Source organism: Camarhynchus parvulus, chromosome 2 (genome assembly GCF_901933205.1).
Source record: "Camarhynchus parvulus chromosome 2, STF_HiC, whole genome shotgun sequence".
Lineage (NCBI taxonomy): Eukaryota > Metazoa > Chordata > Aves > Passeriformes > Thraupidae > Camarhynchus > Camarhynchus parvulus.
In genome coordinates, this window is record NC_044572.1 from 72,900,218 (window position 1) to 72,916,989 (window position 16,772).

Below are 16,772 nucleotides of genomic sequence, written 5' to 3' on the forward strand. Positions count from 1 at the left end.
GTTGCTGAACATATCCACCTAAAGAGAGATGGCTGTCTAAGCCTTTGCTTTAAAGGACAGTTAAAAAAGGTAGGAACTGAAAGAAACCTGAAAGTAAATCACAGTTACAAACATAAATGCAAACTTTTTTATTTTCCCCTCATTTGTCCCACTGAAGCTCAGCCTCTTCCTAATGTACACGATTTTCCTGTTTTAGTCTTCCTTAAATCTTGCTATTTCACAGATGGTGTGCACCAGGGTGGAGGGAGGACAGTGGGTAGTACAGGCTTCTCTCTAGATCTCAGTAAAGAATGCCATGACTGAAAAAAAGCATAATAAAATAGCTATTTCAGTAATGAGATAGAAATAGGAAGTAGGATAGTAAATCCTGCATTCCTTCAGATATAAATACTATACAGAGAATAAATATTTTCAGGACAATTACAGAAGAGAATCATGCAGGAATGTGATGTACAGATGTAACAGCGATGGCTATTTCACCACCCCCTTTGTCAAATCCTGAGCTGTTTGGAAATAATGGTCTTAGAAGAAGGTCTGGGGATTTTCAGTGATCAGACCTACTGAGCATGGAAAAATGGTCTGATTGTATAGAGGCATAGGAAAAAGGGTTTTTTAGAAGTATAAAAAAATTCCTGTTTCTGTGTGAGTCACATTGACTTACCTGGTAGTAAGTAACATCCCTTTTGTCAAACACATTGCAATAAATGGTAGACCTGTATCTGCACTGCCAGTTCATAATTTTTAAAGACTATGTTTGAGCCTCAGGGGAAAAGAGTTTTATGAGTGTGGGATGCAGCCCCATGGGTTAGATTTAGAAGAGCTGAGGGAAGAGGGTATTTCTCGAGGGTTACTGGAGGAGAATGGAGCATCCTCTGCTGAAGTACACCCCTGGAAAGGCTTGTGGAAATGAAGTGGGACAGAGATTCCGGAGAAGGAGTTATAAGCTTATCCATCACACAGCATATCTCATTGTTTACAGCTTAGAGATGGTGGAAAGATTTCCTTAGCAACATAGAATGGGCCACAGACGATAGTAACTTAGGAAGGCAAAGGAAGTTTCTGCAGTAAATAGCAAAATGGAAGAAGAGGAAAAATATCTGGAACAATTTTTGGTGTGCATCTAGGGTATAAGGGCATTGCATTTTTGATCAGTTTATCAATTCTTTCTGATGATTAGTCAGTTGTAAACATACCAAATGCCAAATTTTCCCACATATCTGATAATGATCTTCTGCTTTTAAGTCTGTGATATATATTATAAATCATTGATACTTGTCTTTTCATTTCTCAGGGCACCACGAGGTCAGGTGCCTCCCCTTGGTGTGTGATTGCAGTGTTGGAGAGAGCTGTAGGCACTGAAAAGGAACAATCAGAGCTACTGATACCTTTAGAGCCCTGGACATTAATTTGTTTTATTTATTCATTATGAGATTTAACATTTCTCAGTTCAAAGAAATATCTTGTTTGAGATAATTATTTCTGTGCTCCAATAAAACATATTTGATAATACACCACCAAGCTATGAAGTTCTGTGGCCTCCTGGAACGAATGAAAGCTAAAGCTTTTCTCATTTCAAAGCTCTGTTAAAACAGAGTCTCAGTGCTATTGCTAACAATTTTGAATAGCATAATGACACAGGCTTATCATCAAAAGGAGAATATATTTTTCAAAGATTGTGCATAGATGAGGATACTTTCACACCTTATTTGGGATAGTAGCACCCGCTGGGACTTCTGGATAAATCAAGCAATCATTTGATGTCAAGAAAATCTTCAGAGGAAGCAAAGGCAGCAAATTTGTTCCTGTGAAAGCTGAGGATCTGGAAAGATATCATAACAGCATCAGAGCCAAAGTGCATCTCTGAGATCTTGAGATGCTCTCTAAGAAGCTGTCTATAAGTCCTTGCTACCTGTATGGCAAAAAAGGGTAAGTTTCAGAAGCTATAGAAACTGAACAGTGTAGCCCAATGATACACATCCACACACTGACACTTCAGACCTCTGTAAAAGAGTTTCAGAGAGAACATCTTCACTTCTCCATCTCAAGATAAATACCACAGTGCTTGCTGCCTCTCCCTCCCTTTCCTCTTAATCTTTCTCTTTGAAAGCTTTCACATATTTATTTTATTTTCTAGCCATCAGGTGTAACATTTGGATACAGTTTAATTACTGTATTGCACTTCACACATTGCCCCAGCTCAACAAGTTTGTATTTCTGGAAAAGGGATTTCAGAGTTTCGTGCCTTCAAAATTCCCCCTTGCACAGATGAACTTTATTCATCTGTTGTTGAAGCCTTAATTTGGACCAATACTTTTGTTCTTAATATACTAATGGACATTTATTTAAATATATGTACAATTGGAAAAGTTACTATAGTAACTAAGTACTAGGAAAACAGCAGGAGAAAATGGAAGAGACAGACAAGTGTCTTTGAAATCTGTCTTTGTGGAAGGGATGCAAGTGTTTGGGGGTCTGTTCTGGTTTGAAAGCAAAACCGGTGAGAGACTCCAAGTCAGAAAATACAATTTATTAGGAAAAGGGAAAAGAAAACCAAAATACATGCAATAATACAAAAGAAAAGCCACTGACAAAGTCAGAATACAGCCTGACATCCTGTTGGTCAGGGCGTTGGTAGCCGTCCAGTTGGATTGGTGGCTGCAGTCCTCCTGGAGTGGCAGATGTGGTTCTGTTGGAGCAGTGATCCTGTAGAAAGGGTGCAGTCTTCCTCTGAAAATCCAGTGGAAAAAATGGCCGTTCATCTGGGAATCCATTGGAAAGACTGACTGCTTTGCTCCAAATCCCAGATTATATCCAGGTGGGGATGCTTAGCTCCTCCCCCCTGGGCAGAGTGTCTCACAATGGGCTGTTGTCATGCTGTGAGTCATGTGGTGGGTCCATTAAACAGAAATGGCTCCTGGGGGAGTTATCTCTGAGTCATGTGGAAAGGCATTGGTGGGCCCATTAACAGGAGATAAGGAAGAAACAATAAATTACAGAGCTACTCCTGGTTTCAGCAGGTCTTGAGGATGGGAATAAAATATATCTTAATACTGTAACCTAGGACAGGGTCCTTAGAAATCTAAACAAAACCAACCAAACAAAAATACAAAAAACAGAAACCCAAATAATTTCTATGGTGGATGAGCTTAATATTCAGTAGGAAAGCTACATCTGGGAAATCAGAATCAAAACACATAAAATCATTTAGAATAATTATATTGTAGTATAAAAAATTGATTAGAGTGGCAGTAATAAATTACTTTTATTTAATAGATACAATCCTTGTCATAAGATTACTCATTTTCCTGGCCTGTATCTCAGCTTTTTCATGGAAGACTCACATGGAAGAAAACTCAAATCACAAAAGGGCAATTTGATTGATGAGTTCATTCTTCTCAGTTTCTCTGTTAAAGCTGTCAGGAAAGGAGAGCAGTTAGTGCTAGTGACTGATACAGATACAATTTATTTTTATTTTCCTTTTCTTAGATACAACTTGAAGTATCACTAATTATCTTTTTTTTGTAGAACTTCAAGATATTTTCTTTGACTCTATCAGCAACTTAGAAGTACAGATGCAATAAAATAAATATAAGATAACAGGAAATAAAAGGTCCAAATTGTTTAAGATTACAAAGCTTGTTTTGAACAATAGTTTACAGTGAGGCATTTTTCCATTTTAAACTGAATAAATACTGAAGAGAAATTTTTATGGACTGTATTTACAATACTATCAGGCAAACACTGAATGGGTTTTCCCTAATATATCTAAAACAAATAGCAAAACCATAAGCAATAAAATATGCACACTAAATGAAAATCGATTAGAAATCCAACTATGGACTCCTTTACACTCACTGAGCAAATAAGCACTTGGGCCAAATACCATTGGTATTATCAGTCTTCACAGAACTGCCAATGCAACATTTTAAAATCTGACTCCACTTGAGTTATTTATTTTTCTTCCTTAGTGAAAGTTGAGAGAAGAAGCAAAATTTTCCTTGGGAATAAAAATACATACGGTGGTAGTTTCTGCTGAAGTTATACTGTATCAGATGTTCATATAGTGACATACTTTTCACTAATTTACTTATACACTCTTAAGTTGTGCTTTTTAAATGCTGAGCTATTTCTTACTTAAAATGGAGTCTACAGCTTTTACACATAACTTAAAATATGGCACAAGAGATGAAGGATTAATGAAGCTTTTCAGAATGTCAGGAAACAAACTGGATTCGCTTCAGTTTAAATTTTGATTTGAGATTAGTTTGGCATATTAGGATTTGGAAATTTCCGCCTTTCTTGGCTCACCAGATGCTAACTGACTTCATCTGACAGGCTGCATGTACCTTGGATAGCAAATGACATCATGATGTGGCATATCCAAGGTGAATGTCACCACTCTCTAGCAATAATTTGTGCTAATATAATACCTCATGCAAAACACCAGACACTCCTTCAGCTATAAATAGTGATGCCAGACTATGGTAGGCAATTTGACTGACAAGCAAGGTCTTGCAACAGCAGCAAGACGCATCAGCTCAGCAAGGGCACTGAAGAAAACTTCAGCAGAGTACTACTGATAGCACAAATCTACTGAATTATACTGGCAAGAAACTCTTCCAAACTTTGCAGGCAAGGGTAAGCATTGCAGTTCAACAATTTCTTTTCTATATTCTTGCAAGTAAGGAAACTTAATAAAGGGATAAAGACATATCTTTCAGTGCTTTTTCCCTCAAGATCCATTTGTCTGTTCCTCTTAGTAACTCTACACAGAGTTAGGCATCAAAACCTTTATACAAGCCAAAGGAAGAGTCAGGTTCTTCATAATGTCACAGTACTGAATGTGAAATGGTGTAAATAGTAATTTATATGAAATGCGGTGTTTCAAATTCTGCTCTTCTCAGAAGTTTAGTGAACTTATTGTGGCACAAGGAGAACCTCCAAGTTTTCCTCCAATAATGTGAATGTTGGTGATTAAACCTTTTCTTTCCCCGTAAGAAATAACAGAGAAACCATGCATTTATTTCAAAATATATTTACTGTTCTATGTACCTCTGGAAATCTAAACCTTCTATTTTTGTTCCACGTATGAAGTTATAATAGCTATTGATTCTGACTTCAAAGTGTAGCAAAAAAGAATCAGTGAAGTGCTCAGAAACATGGTGAATTTCATGTACTAATCAATTTGAAGTGTCATTCTTATTCCAATATTCCCTCCCAAAATAAACAAACACTTTCCTATACACATTTTTTTTAATTCAATCCTGAAACATTAGAAACAAAAAGCTTATTTAACACAGAAGTTAAAGATTCCACAGTATCAACAAAAAATTCCAATGTGCAACATACTTCAATTCTGCAAGCTTCATTCAAAACTAGAAAATCTGAAATACCTGTATGTGCAGTCTAAACCTTATAAGGCTAACCTGTCTGCTCTGTGCATTTGAGAAAAAAAACCCAAAATAATCACAAGAATGAAAATATATCTTTCTAAATTTAACCTAAGTCTTACTACTGTTTTGATGTAGACTTTTCTTTTTACTAATGTAAGAATAAGAAAACTGGCAATGTGCAAAATGTGGAAGCAGTACTGTTTTCTTTGGCAGGTCAAAAGAGTCAGTCAGCGAGAGCTTTGAGGTATATATGGCTTCATCTATTCCTAAAAAAGAGCTACCTAAGGGAGATACATGGGGAAAAATCAAAGTAATAAGAGTAGACTAGACAGAAATAAAGAAGGTCCAGTTCTGTGACTCATTCTCATCTTACCTTTGCAGGTGGGGCTGTGAAATCAGTTTAGTGGGCTATCAGCAGCTTCTTGAGCTGCAAGAAATTTTGCACAAGTCTCAGCCAATTTTCTCTTTCTCCCCCCTAGTGAAGCCTGGTTTTCTGCTCTCTGTTCCTCCATGCAGCTGCTCTCTGCTCATCTGCAGATTTTCAGCCCTTTGATCTTTCTTGCTGACTCTTGTTTGTTCTCTCTTTCTCATTGCTTCTCTGCCTGAAGTACCTGAACACACTTCTCTCCAAGGAAGCTTTGGTGACTGCACAGGGAAAAAGTGGTCCACAGAGGCTTCCACTATTCTTGCATTTCTTCCAAAATGGACTTTCACACACACACTGGAAACAAGCCATAGGTAGCAGCACTCACCCCCTGTAATGGCAGCAGTTAAAAATCCAGCATCAAGTGAAGTCTGTAAGTGAATGGATGAAAAATCTTTATCCATGTGAGTAACATTGTCTTACCAGAGGGACCTTTCTGTTCACTTTGACAAAGAGACACCAGACTGCATTACTTCTCTGAAAGAAAAAAAAATCTGTTTAAATGAAAGTTTACGTTTAACACTATATTGTAGAATACATAAGTTGACTCCAAGAAATTATTTTGAATAAATTGTACACAACCTCATAGTTAAAACGGCTCTAAATTGCAGCGCTGACTCTACCTCGTATGTCCATTGGTGTCATAAAGCATCTCTGTCTAAACACTTTTTGGCGACTCTAAGAAACTTGTGTCCCTGTTGTCTGATTGTAATGTTTCTCTGGATGTGACAACCTTCAGAAAAGAAACTCAAAACAGATTCCTCCCTCCCCAATCAGTTCTGCTGAAATAGGCCCTTTAATGAAAGCTCTGGTTGATTTAACAATTCTGACCTCTTATGCTGAGCACGGCCAGTCATGCTGCATTATGTAACAGATGTAATGCTATGTTACATGTCAAACCTAATGCAAGGTTGTGCTACATTTCAGGGATGAACATTGCAGATGAATGCAATGAAGGTTTTTTTTTTTTTTTTTGTTTTTTTTTTTTTTTTTTGAAAGGAAACTTAAAACAGTAAATTTGAGAGTTACTGACTTATTGAGAATTTTCATAAGAAATTTTTTGGGATATAAGAGTCCTATAATAAACAAAAATATATTTTTCAAGCTTTCCTTTACTGTATAATGCTGATTATTTTTTTTCTTTTCTAGTTACATATATAGTCTGATACAAAGAACATGTGTAGAAGAAAAGGATAATTTTGACTTAAGCAAAATTTATCCAATCTTGGAACAAGCTAGTGCAAATTCTGTGGTTTGAGAAAGGCTGTATCCCTCTCATTCAGTCTGGCATCCAAAAGAATAGGAATAAAATAAATTATTATCCTCATATATTGTGAGTATAGCCCTAAATAAATAAAATGGAGTGATTACTGAGATCGGCTTATATTAGAATTGATTCCATGCCAATGTGTCTGGCCATGGAGAAAACTTCCTACTTGCACATATTATTGGAAGATTCATTCAGGATGTTCATTGTAACTGTGAGCAAGTGAACAAACATGTTGGAAAAAAAAGTTAGGGAACTTTAAAATGCATACATAAAATACAATAAATCTCTTCCATTAATATCAGGAACATTTAAAGATATTTTTTCATTAAGGTTCCAAATAAACAGTTGGCTCATGTTGGCTGATTAAATAGAGACATTTAGTTTCTCTGTTACCCTTGTTGGTCTAGATTACTTTAATTGCTAGCCTCAAGCTCACATAGGTATTCTGCCTTGTGGTTGTCTACCAAGAACCTTGGAAACCTGTGAAATTTCAGAACTATGTCATTTCACACTATTTACTCCACACCCTCATCTCCCTGCCTCTTCCTCACTCCCTCTTCCAATCCATATCTAAGCCAAAATACAACCCATTTACAGTCTCATGCCATAGTTTCTCTCCTGCTCCAGGACTCCATTTACCCAAAGACATTTATATTTAGCCAATCAGCTACTGACTGGAAATGAATCTTGTAGATTGGCAAGAAGATAACTTCACCCTGAAAAACAAACTCATGGACTCCTTTGAGTGCCATGCCACTTTTCTCCTAAATCTCTTTTACTACCATTGTGCATCACTTTTAATGCCAGAAAAATAAACATATTTACTGCGAAGTGTGCAGACTGCTGGTGAGGATGGACTTCACAGTTCCCAGTGTGGGAGCTGTGCCTCTCCATACTTACAAGCGCCCTGACGGTTACATGCTCCAAAACTGTGGTCTAATGTGGCAGCCTTGTCCCCAGTATGTGACAAGTATATCTTGCAGGTCAAAGAATAGGTATATTCCATGGTCAGCTCTCCTGAGGCCATGCCTGGAGCGCTGAGCCCAGTTCAGCTGGAGAACCACAAGTACAGTAGGGGTCTGGAACACCTGGCTTGAAAGGAGAGACTGAGGCAAGTGAGTTTGCCTAGTCTGGAGAAAAAAAAGGTGTGAGGGACGAAGTAGCTGCCTTCATCTACCTATGAAGGTGTACTGAGAAGACAGAGTCTGGGAAGTACACTGTGAAAAGGCAAGATTTAACTGCTGCAAGTTGCAAAAGGGAAATTCCGATTAAATGGAAGGAAAATATTTTGTAAAGAATGTAAAGCAGTGAAACAGCTTGTCTAGAGACATTTTTGAACTTCTGTCCATGAATATGGTTGAAAGCTGGTCAAGGGCTTGAATAACCCCATTTAAATTTGATTATTTTTAATTTGCACTTAGCAGGTGACCCCCAGGCTTCCTTCCCAAGCTCCCCTCCAGTATGACTGTGTGTTTCCTCCTCCTGTTCTATTCCATGGGATCAGGGAGCAACCTAAAAGATTTTACTTTAGTGCATTTAATCTTGTAAATGTGTTAACAAAATGCTCCTAGATGAAATATTACAAAGGCTATCAGATACTAGACTCTGCATCTCCTACTAAAGAGGTTGTCTAGAGCTCATTACGTGGTAGGAGGCTGTGGAAAAATGAGCTGAAGTGTGGTAAAACAGGCTTTGAATTTATTACTGAGAGGCTATACTGACAATTTAGAAATCTAATCCTACTACTATGTCCATTTCATAGAGGTGCTTGAACTTGGTGTGAATTTTCCTTGCACCAAGTAAATCTTACAAACCATTTTAAATTTAACCCTGCAGAAAGAATATTGTAGTAATATATTTGGAAATGACAGGCACATAAATAATTGTGGTAATGGTTATATCAGTAAGGATGTTGATCTTGAAGTTTTTTTCTCTTTTAATAAAGGTTTAAAGTAAAAAAAAAAACAACAAAACAACAACAACAACAACAACTGAGCTAGAGAATATACTAAATTATATTTTCAAAATGGAAGGAGGATCACAGAATCCCATTACTATATTTTAGCTGAAAATAAATGTAGCTGCACATTATTTATTTAAAAAAATATTACCAAGTTGGAAGATAGAAGAAAAAAATAAATTTCTTAGTAAGTCAGTGACATTTGAAGCATTGGCATATGTACAGTTCTATTTGAATGAGATAATGTATCACTGGCAATGGTCATTGAGCAACTTTTTTGCCTTTTTTGCCTTTTTGCCCACCTACTAAGCATGAGCCAGCTCTAAAATCAAAACAGTAACTAGCAGATAAAAAAAAAATCCCCAAACACATAAGTGGAATCAGTTATAACCTTTATGTCATTCTATTGACATAATTTGAAAATCATAAACTATGAGTTCAAAAAGTGGAAATTAAATTTAAACTTGGGTTTCAAAAATGGATCTACAAAAGCCTCACGTTATTAAAAAATGCTTAGTAGCACAAAATACTTTTCCATATGTGGATAAAGTAAGCAAAGCTGTATTAAATAATAAAGAAAGAAACAAAAAAGTGCTGCTGTACAAGATGACTGAAAATGTACACTTTGAAGAAAGGGACTATAAGTGAGGATGTGACATGTTCTGACAATGGAACAACAGTGATTGATATTAAAATGTGTGCTCACCTAAATGCATGTTTCAAGTAACTTCCATTAATATACTCAGGAAGAACAAGAGTCACTCCAATCTATTTCAGCTAAAAAATGTCTCTACTCACTGTCAGTAATGTCATTCCCAGCACACTGCTAAAAAATAAGTCAGTAGCTAATCCTACAATACCCTTGCCTCAGGTTAGAATAACTATGAAATTATCAGTCTCTCTGCATTGCAGGATTCAAGATGACTTGGGTTGGAAACAAGTGAATGCAGCTGAGACTACGCTAGCAAGAATTTTAAGCCAGCATTTATGTATTTCCTACTCAGTAAAATCAGGGAATTATGCACTTACCCCCTGGCTCTGTTTGCTCCTGTGGTTGTTCATTATTATGATGTCCCTCTTTACCTTAGTAGATAGACTACTTTAAAAAAAGTTTTACCTTAAGGGCCCTAGGCAATGTTCTAGTGCGGATGGGGCCCCCTGCAACATGGGTAAATGTACCACTAGTACTAGCAGTTCTTCCTAATTGCATTTAGTCTGATGAACCATGAGAACCTCTGCAATTTTCACATTTTTTCTTATTCCATTAGGTTTGACTGAACTTTGCTCCTTACAGTATATTAATTTATGCCAGTTGAGTATTTAGATCACACGAAGGTGTTTAGTCCAACAAAATTTTGCAATTACATACTAATCAATGTTTAAAAAATACAACAAATTACAAATTTCAGATTAATTTGGTATTTAAAATTAAGCTAGTAGTTTTTATCCTACATTCAGTAAAATAGTGGATTAGCGTCGGAAGCAATACTAGTGACAGTGTTGAAATTTTAGCATCCAGCCACCACTGAATTTCAGAAATTAGGGCATTAATGTACATATGCAAAGGTGTGCACATGTAAAGTGAAACTCTGGCTCTAATAAAGTCAATATCAATAAGGTAAAGTGCCAGAATTTCAACAAGTAGCTATAAAACCTTTCCAAGATAAAAGCTATTCAAGTGGTCAATATTCTATCTTAATTGAAGCTGTATGGAGTAGTTGTTGACACAGCATAGAAGGTAAATGCAGAAAAATCTTTGAAATTGTTACCTGCCATTCAGTACATGACAGTCAGGTACAGCAGCTTTTACCGTACTTGATCTTCATATTTTTATCCTGTCATGGCAAAACAACAGTCTTGATGCAGGGTTAAATTTCTTACACCTGGTGAAGTCTCAAAAAACACTGGTAGAAAGAAAACATTTGTTTTTTTACAGCATACTCTTTGTAGTACGGAGTTTGAAAACAGGGCCGTGTCATGCTGATCGCTGCACAAACATAGAAGAGAGTGATTGCTTTTGAATGAATTACAAAAGAAGAAAATGTAGTCTTATTCAGAGGGAGAGGACAATAAAAAATAAGTCCTTTGGAACAGAATAGTGAAAAAATATTCTGCTCACTCCACAAATTTACTTATTTGCAGGTGGAACATACTGAATGCCTACTTTCCCATGTGCACGTTCAAGTTGAAATATTAAAATAAATTTAAGAACAACAAAATTATTATTTTGCCTCTCTTTGTTTAGCTGTGTTCACTGTAAAATTCTTAATCGCTATTTTTTTTCAATTGTATTTTCATCCACAATTTTTGGTCAAATGGGAGGAAACCTTAGTATAACTAGGTAATTTTCCAAATCCTGAAACAGAGCCATAAGGACATATTTTAGGAAAGAGATAAAATTATTACGTTTTAAGTTTAAAATATTAGAAAGTTAAAAAAAAAAATCCCAACCAGGGAAGTGCATCATAAAATTTATATGAATTAAAACCACAGTGACCATGGCAAATTTTTCAATGGAGAGTCCAACCTTTTGGAGACTAAATAATGACTTTTCCTTTTTGCATAAACTTATTTAAAATAGTTCTTGAGATCTTGCATCTTGGACACCTTTTAGTTTCGGACAAACTTTGCAGAAGTTGTATTTATACAGGCAGTGTTGACTGCTTTGAAGTAGAACGTATTTAACATTTTTCAAATTCAAATATCTTTCTCACTAAGAGGCTTTAGTTATGCACCCTCCCAGTTAATAACAAAAGTTTAATTTGGCTTTCATCTTGAAACACTAATGGCATTAGTGACACGGAAACAAGCCTGAACTCTTTTACTAAGCTGGATGAGAGTCATTGATATCTTCTGTCAAAGGCAAACCACTGGAGCTTCTAAATCCATGGAAATAAAGACATTCTCACCATGGTACTATTAATCTAATCAGGGGAGCCATCAGAGGTCCTAGGAAGTACATCTAAAGAGCAGAATGGAAATCTGTCAGGCATTTCAGCAACAATATGCTCGTGAAAGCATCACTAAAACCTGCTCTGTGTTCTGGGTAAAATGTTTGTCACCTTGTCTGCTTATAAGTGAGGGATGCTACAGTTACCTCATAACCATCTTCCTCATCATAATTTCAAAGGTTTTTAGTCAGCCCTAGCAAATCATGTAGACAGTTGATATTTTTATTCAAACATTCACATGCAGTCCTTTGCTTTCTAGAACAGAAAGGATCACTTTTCAAGGAGTAATCAGTTTTAAGTCTCTTAGTCAAAACAATTATTAAAATCGTGGTTGCTGATCTTGAAAGACTGAAGGATAGGACTCCTTTTTTGTCTTGCTGTACCCCAAAATTCCCATTATGATATAAAACTCTGAAATCTTAGAGGATTTTATATGGAACCAAATTGGAAATTTAAAGGAGTAAAAATTATTTTTTGAGATTAATATATTTCAGATATGGTTCAGGACTAGCTTTTTTACCTGAAACTTGAAGTAAAAGTTTTAAAACCCCTTCTAGGCTAAAGTGAGAAACAAAATAACAGTATACAAAATAAATAGCTAAACCTGCTCATTTAAGAATTAAACAAACCAAACCAACCAAACAAAAAAACAGATACAAAACAAAGACGTTCCCTTGAAAACAGTCAATGACCATTTTGACCCTGAACACTCCCAGTTGTTCAGCTGCAGCTAGCAAACCTTGTGTGTCAAAAGCCAGTTACTTGAGCAAAGACATTAAATTCAGAGGTTGAAAAGTGAGGTTACATAAACTGCATAGTTTTTATTGAAAGAATTATAAGACCATGACACGGTAACAATAGCACTAGTTTCTTGGAAGGGTGATGTGAATAAATTAATATTTGTTATTCTTGGAGTATAGCCTGGCTACATGGTATTATTGTAGACATTTGACAGGCATTTTCTTTAAAATGGCCTATGAGGATGACCACAAACAAGTGTCTACAGTTTGAGAAAATTAAAATGTGAGCATCTGCGTCAAAAATAAGGCTGCATGTATTAAAAATACCATATATTGTCAGGTTTCTGACTTAGGTATTTGAAGTTGAAGAACATGAGCTATGAAGCTGTGCAGCAGATAAAGCAGGGAAGGACTCTCATTCAGTGGAGTTTTGGAAGATTCTGACACTGCTTAGAAAATACAAGCCTTTTTCTAGCTCAACTGTTCTGGTTATCAATTTACAGAACCTCAGTTCATGTGATGAAACAGAAGAACCAGTGTGTGCACTGATAAATATATTGATGTATTCCTCCTGGAAATTGAGATTGGAGGTATCCTTGATAGAGGCTTACTTTAATATCTGGTTTTAGATAGGCCATAAACAGGTCTCATAAGCATGTCCTCATAAACAGGAGGATGAAGTGTGGCAAAGAAAGTAAAATAAAGGAAGCCAAAGTAGCCCTCTTGTATTTGTCAGACAGAAACCATTCTGAAGTTTTCCAAATTATTTTTAAGCTGAATGTCTGCATACAGGTGCATGCAGTTCTACAGGAAATGTTTGTTTGTTTGTTTGTTTGTTTGTTTGTTTAAAGTATTGAAGTAACAAAAGGAAACAAACTCTGACTAAAAATGTTATGATGAATAGCTCTTCAGTCAATTCATGAACATGTACTTAATAAAAAAAAACTAGAAGCCCAAAACATGATTTGTGACATAGAATTCCAGAAAAGAAGAATAATAATTTTCAACCTGAGACCACTGTTTTGTTGTTGTTGTTGTTGGTAACAAAATGAAATTCAGCCAAAAATGTATTTTATTTATGCAAAACTTGACAGTTATAGTAGGATACAATTTTCCAGGTGTACAAAAGTGATCAAGTGCACTACAAGAGAAAAAAGGGTTTCATCTTTTCTCTCATATACGGTGAATGTTTTTATCTAAATGTTTAGAATATATATTCTTTTGTAGGATCCTTCACTTTGTATGTCTAATCTGTAACTGTTAGTGACAGACTAATGAATGGATAATGGCACAATATGTTTATATACTGGCCCTGATGTTATGTCTGAGGATTTAAAACTTTTCTTCACTATTTGCTTGCATAATTACTATTTTCCAAGTGTTTTTCTTTTTTCTGAATAGTTTTAACTATTATATTCTTATTCAACTCTCAACCACAAATCAATGAAAAAAGCCTTAGAATAGAATAAATTCTGTCATGCACAATTCATACATTGCCTCATGCTTGAATTATTTCTAACCCTATTTTAATATAATTAACTGCTTATCTGACATTATTTCATAATAGCATTATGATACATTTGTTTTAAAAAAGGTTCAAATAAATAAATTTGAAATCTGCTTTCAAACAAATCAATAGTTAAGACTATCTCTGTTCTGAGATACACAGATTTACACCTCTTTCCTTCACAGAACTGAGTTCTCTACCTTACCTGCTTCTTCCCTTCTTTGGGGTGGGAAGTTCTGATACAGACAATTTCTTCCAATTTTAAAATTGACAAAACAAGAGAAAGTGATTTTAAAATTCTCTACAGAAGAGCCATATGCTTCCTCTATACTTTTTCTAATGCTACCAAGTCTCCAGAATAAGGAATCATAATATATCACTTAACTAGCATTTTTTTTTTCTCCATATGGGCCTCTTCAGTTTCTATACCCATTTACCTTTAAGGAAAGGTAAGTTGTAGTGCTTTATTTATCAACCTATTAATAAATCATATTCAGAGTGAAGAAATATCATCTGTCTTTCCAGATTAGTTTTCTCTAAGAGAGCAGAATGGGAGATTCAGTGAGGAACCCCTACCTCTCAGTTCCTTCCTATCTTGGGAATTTGATTTAATACAGTTCTAGTTTCTGTATCTCTTCTTCCATCTTTAGATGGTGAGAAGTTGAACTTCCTAACCCTCTTCTTTCCTAACCTTGGAAGTGTTTTTCTGCTGGTATGTAATCATTATCACTGTCTTTCCTTTCCCCCTAGACATTTTGCTTCCCCAAAACACTGTACACTGTTGGGTTATTTTTGTTTTGTTTTGTTTGGTTTGGTTTTTTTTGTTTTTTTGATAAAATATTAGATATGGTGAAGTCATATTAGGAAAACAAAAAAGAAAAAGTACAATACATATATTTAATAATATAATAAAAAATATAATTGCCTTCTCTGCTAATTCAAAGCAAGGATCATAGTAAGCTTATCATGATTAAGATTCTTAAATTTTTTTCTTATTTAATCTTCACTGATTATCTCCTTTGAGAAATAATTTGATAATGAAAGCATGGTGCTTAAAATGCTGGGTCATTTTCTGTATGGGCCATTTACTTTAGTTGAACTCAGTGATCTTTGTGGGTCCCTTCAAACTCAGAATATTCCATGATTATGTGATTTATACACTCTCAAAATCGCAGTGTTTACACTGTTCAGTCAAGATGAGGAAAAGAGAAAAAAAACACCAGAAAAGCTCTCATAGACTTTTGCACTCTAGATACCAGGTAAATTAAAACATCCAAACAAGAAGAATAGTCTCATGCTCCCTTTCATAAAATGAAGTGTATACTGTAATTATCAATTATTTATATAACCAGTTGGTCTTAGCAGACATTAGATAACACTTCACTTCTCTGAGTAATTAGAAAGGATGATCTCATGTAGTTGAAACATTTGGCAATTTTCTTTTAAAATCCCTTAGAATTCCTCAGTATAAGTGTTTCTCTATCAAAATTTCCTGCCACCAGGCAGTAGTGAAAAGCTGTGCAATTCACAGCAGCACATAAATAAATCACAGAAGTTACACATACTTTCAAGATAGAATAAGCCTCCAGAGCCTACATAACGGTCTCATTTAAGAAGCTGATATCTAGGAGTTTGCCCCAGTTCAGCCTAAGGGGAGTCTGATCTTCCTCCTTGATCATTGGTAAGATAATAACTTGGCAGATATAGTGAGACAACTGGAGACTTTCTCCTGCCCAGTATTTTGTAAAGTGGGGAATTGGAATTCTTGAAAACAATGAAAGAAAAGAAAAATTTAGAACAGAATAATTTTGTCCAGTTGTTACTATACTCTCTCAGAGGAAGAAGAATGATATTTTTACTTGTGATCTCAAGACTTCTTCTGAATTGTTAATTATAAAGTAATTGGCTAAAAAATATAAATATATACAGGGACCCAAACACAGGTGGTTTCCTCAGAAGCAAGGAATGTATTTACATTCTGCTACAGCAATATGTTTTTGGCAATTCTTTTTGCCTTTCCTACCAACCATTTCTCTATTACCAAAAGGGTCAAGTTGAATACTTATCTTCAGGAAACAATTCCAGTTAATGCCATTCTGTCTGAAAATCCAATCCTACCAGTTGTGTCAGCCCTACCTTAGTTATGGTTGATAGGATTTCTAGGTAACTCAGTAACAGGTAAATTGAGCTCTGGGTAGGTTTACAAACACGCCATGTTTCCCACTTTCTAACAGGGAACATGGAAATCCTGTGGTACAGCATGGTTTCTGTGTGTAACAAAATGTGCTATGCAGATCTTAATCTGAGACAGACTAAGATTCAACTGAGATAGATAAAGACCTGAGACAGGGTTGTCAAGTCTAAAAGCTATGCAGTGAGCTACAAGAAAAGAAGGCACACTCCCACAGGAACCCAGCACAGTAGCAGCCATAACTTTTTCCCATGGTAACAGATATAACACCACACACACACTCCTTTTCTTATTTTTTTTCACCTTTGCCTCTTGACATAGTAAATATTGCAGGCA